The 4022-nt window shown below is 40.4% G+C and overlaps 1 long non-coding RNA gene across 1 annotated transcript; it reads left to right on the top strand.

The window, feature by feature from the left end:
- The first annotated feature begins 411 nt into the window (after positions 1 to 411).
- LOC104987810 lies at positions 412 to 1803 on the top strand. The gene is made up of 3 exons (XR_825171.1): positions 412 to 477; positions 1061 to 1120; positions 1664 to 1803. It is a non-coding gene; the product is annotated as an uncharacterized LOC104987810 (long non-coding RNA).
- The last annotated feature ends 2219 nt before the right edge of the window (positions 1804 to 4022 follow it).

Raw genomic sequence — 4022 nt, 5'->3', positions numbered from 1 at the left:
ATATTTCTATGTCTGTTGATATTCTCGTTTTGTTCATAAATTGTTTTCCTGAGTTAATTGAATCTCTGTCAAAGAATTCCTATATCTCTGTTTCTTTCAGTCAGTTTCTGAAGATGTATCATGTTCCTTTGATTGAGCCACATATCCTTGTTTCTTCATATGTCTTGTATCTTTGTATTAGAATCCACATATTAAAAAAAAAAAAAAAAACAGCCACCTCTCCTCATACTTATGGACTGCCTTTATATAGGGAAAAATCTTCACCAATCAGACCAGTGAGAGATTCTGTGAGCCTTTCAAACCTGCCCTGTGCATGTGCCTTTTTTGGAATTGCAAATGTAAATTCCCAGTTAGATGGATTTGCTGCCTTCTTTTTTTCAGGAACTATTAATATTTACCCCTTGCCTCCTCAGGCATGTCTGCAGTGATACAGGTTCTCTGGAGCTACCTCAAACCACCAGGTCTCTTGTTTTCCAGGTACGTAGGCTTCTAGAGCATGTCAGACTCCATAAGCAGGGAGTCAGGTGAGACAGAACCTAGTCCCTCGGGCAGGTGCCTGAAAAAATTAGAATGTTGGACTGATGGTCCACGTCTCTTTCTTCCCCCAAAAGAGAGACTGTCAAGCTGTATCGGTCTCTGTCTGCTCTACCGTGGGTCTTCAGGATAGTAGTATCCTGCTAAGCACTCATTTGTTCTCCAAGCTCCCTCTCTGTGTCGCTTGGTCCATTAGCACTCCAAAACAATAGAGGTGGAAACCAGTCCTTTAGGCAGATGCCTGAAAGCCCAGAGGACTGGACACATGCTCCAACACTTCCCCTTCCCAGAGAGAAGCCAGGAGCTGGAACGTTCCTCCCACTTGGCTCTGCACTGAGCCAGTGGAAGGGTGTGAGGTGAGTGAGTGCTCCCAAACATTGCCCTTGTTCTCAGCAGCCCCCGACCTAACCGCCTTTGCTGTCAGCACTTAGATTCAGCCAGGACTGAAACTAATTACTTGGGCTGTTCCCTGAAAATTCTGAACGTTGGATTTAGTGTCCAGCCTTCCCTTTTTCTCTCTATGCAGAACCATGGAGCTGAGAATATTCTCCGGATCCACTCAACTGAGCCAAGAGGAGGCACTATGGTAAGTGAACGCCACAAATTTTGCTACTGACTTTGGTAAGACTATTTGCAGTCACCTGGGGTATAGGAGCCTTCTGATTTCTGGGTTTCTCAAAAACAGAGTTGGTTTACATACTATTGTTGAGGTGTTGCCATCATAGGGGGAGGGAGACACTATGGTTTCCTATTCTGCCATCTTGCTGACATCACTCTTCAGAATAGTTTGCATTTTGATTGCAGAGTGAGGGGTAGTTTGTATACATTTGCCAAAATTCACCAAAATATACTTTTCACCATATGCTATGCAAATTATACCTTAATATAATTATGTACATAAGTTATCCCTCAAAAAGATAACTTTAAAATTAAATTAATTTAAAAATTAATGTAATAAATTTAAAAAATGTTTATGGCTTAAACTACTTCTGGATATTCTACTTCAATACTCAGCAATTTATACACCATTAAATTCCATTTAGAACATAGGCTTATGTAGGTAAGCTTTTCTGAAATTTAGTCTGCTCTTACTTTTACTATTTGATCTTTTCTTTGTCTCTATGTTCAGGACTGATTCACCTGGACTCTTCTACATTTTTCAATGAGATAGATAAGTCATAAATAGGGCTCATCACTTCTAAATAAAACATCTACTTCTGCTTTATTGACTATGCTAAAGCCTTCAACTGTGTGGATCACAACAGACTGGAAAATTCTTCAAGAGATGGGAATGCCAGACCACCTGACCTGCCTCCTGAGAAATCTGTGTGCAAGTCAAGAAGCAACAGTCAGAACCTGACAAGGAACAATTGACTGGTTCCAAATTGGGAAAGGAGTATGTCCAGGTTGTATATTGTCACCCTGCTTGTTTAACTTATATGCAGAGTACATCATGAGAAATGCTGGGCTGAATGAAACACAAGCTGGAATCAAGATTGCTAGGAGAAATATCAACAACCTCAGATATGCAGATGAAATCACTCTAATGGCTGAAAGTGAAGAGGAACTAAAGAGCCTCTTAATGAAAGTGAAAAAGGAGAGTGAAAAAACTGGCTTAAAACTCAACATTCAAAAAACTAAGGTCATGGCATCTGGTCCTATCACTTCATGGCAAATGGATGGGGAAAAGTGGAAACAGTAACAGATTTTATTTTCTCGGGCTCCAAAATCACTGTAGGTGGTGACAGCAGCCGTGAAATTAAAAGAAGCTTGCTCCTTAGAAGAAAAGCTATGACAAACCTAGACAGCATATTAAAAAGCAGAGACATTACTTTGTTGAAGAAGGTCCCTATAGTCAAAGCTATAGTTTTGTGGTTTTTTTTTTTTTTTCAGTAGTCTTGAATGGATGAGGGAGTTGGACTATAAAGAAGGCTGAGTGCCAAAGCATTGATGTGTCAAATTGTGGTGCTAGGGAAGACTCTTGGGAGTCCTTTGGACAGCAAGGAGATCAAAGTGGTCAATCCTAAAGGAAATCCACCCTAAATATTCTTTGGAAATGACTGATTGCTGAAGCTCCAATACTTTGGTCACCTGATGTGAAGAGCTGACTCTGATGCTGGGAAAGATTGAAGGCAGGAGGAGAAGGAGGTGACAGAACATGGGATGGTTGGATGGCATCACTGATTCAACAGACATGAGTTTGAGCAAACTCTGGGAGTTAGGGAAGCCCGGTGTGCTGGGTGTGCTGCAGTCCATGGGGTCACAAAGAGTCAGACATGGCTTAGCAACTAAACAACAACAACAACAACTTCTAAGTAAAAAGTAAGTTTCATCCTGCCTGCCTCACTGCATTCTCAGTGCCTAAAAATTCTGATATAGAATAGACATTCAATAATATATTTTGAATAAATGAATAAAAGTTCATGGTCAATTTGGAAACAAAAACTAGGCCTTACATGTCTGACGCTTCCCTCTCAGCCGGTCCGGGCTCTCCTTTTCCTCCCCTCACTGTGTGCACAAGTCTGTCTTCTGTGTCTGTGTCTCTGTTGCTGCCCTGTGAGTTGGTTCATCAGCACCCTTTACCGTGGATAAAGTAGATAACCAGTGGGAATTTGCCGTATGAGCAGGGAGCGCAGTCCACTGCTCTGTGACAGCCTAGAGAGGTGTGATGGGGTGGGAGGCGGGAGGGAGGCTCAGGAGGGAGGGCACATGTGTATACCTATGGCTGATTCATGTCATCACATGGCAGAAACCAACACAACGTTGAAAAGCAATTATCCTCCAACTAAGAATACATTTTTTTTTTTAAGTTAAAAAAGCAAAAGAGAATAATGGTCAAATTTTCTTCTGATTGTTATTCTCCATAGATTAAAAAAAAAACCTAGGCTTTATAGTTAGATCCTGTTTCTGTTTTTGGATCTTGACTTTGCCAGATATATGGTCTTCTTAGTCTGAGGCTCATAACTGCCACATGCAAAACATGATAATAATAACACTTGTATCACATGTGAAATGAGCTTAGAAAGAGCTTAACAAATGACAACTTTGCCTTTAGTTCCCCCCAAAAAATTTCTCATCAGTTCTTTCCTACTCAATCATATTAAATGACTGATAACTGATAATTTGTGTCAATTCTATCAACTTTCAAGAAACTTGAATTGTCAGTTAGACTGTTTCTTTGAAACCTTATTCTCCCCACCCCAAATCTAATTACATTATTCATCTTCATTTTTAGTGGTTGATTGAACCTAGTAGTGCCTGAAATAACCTATGCCATCAATGAATCTTGTATTCTTTAATCACATATTTTTGGCCATTGCATTTCTTGGTCTCAAAGCTATGTTCTTGGCCAATTGAGTCCACAAGAACCACATAGAACATTGGTGGAGAGATCTCATCTATTCATTTCTTAATCAATTTGTTTCTCCCTCCACAATCCTGACACTAACTGTCTGGTGGTACAGTTTCCTCTTACTTCTCTGCTTCTA

This window comes from Bison bison, unplaced genomic scaffold (assembly GCF_000754665.1).
Source record: "Bison bison bison isolate TAMUID 2011002044 unplaced genomic scaffold, Bison_UMD1.0 scf7180017864107, whole genome shotgun sequence".
NCBI classification, from domain to species: Eukaryota; Metazoa; Chordata; class Mammalia; order Artiodactyla; family Bovidae; genus Bison; species Bison bison.
This window is presented reverse-complemented; position numbering and strand designations above follow the sequence as displayed.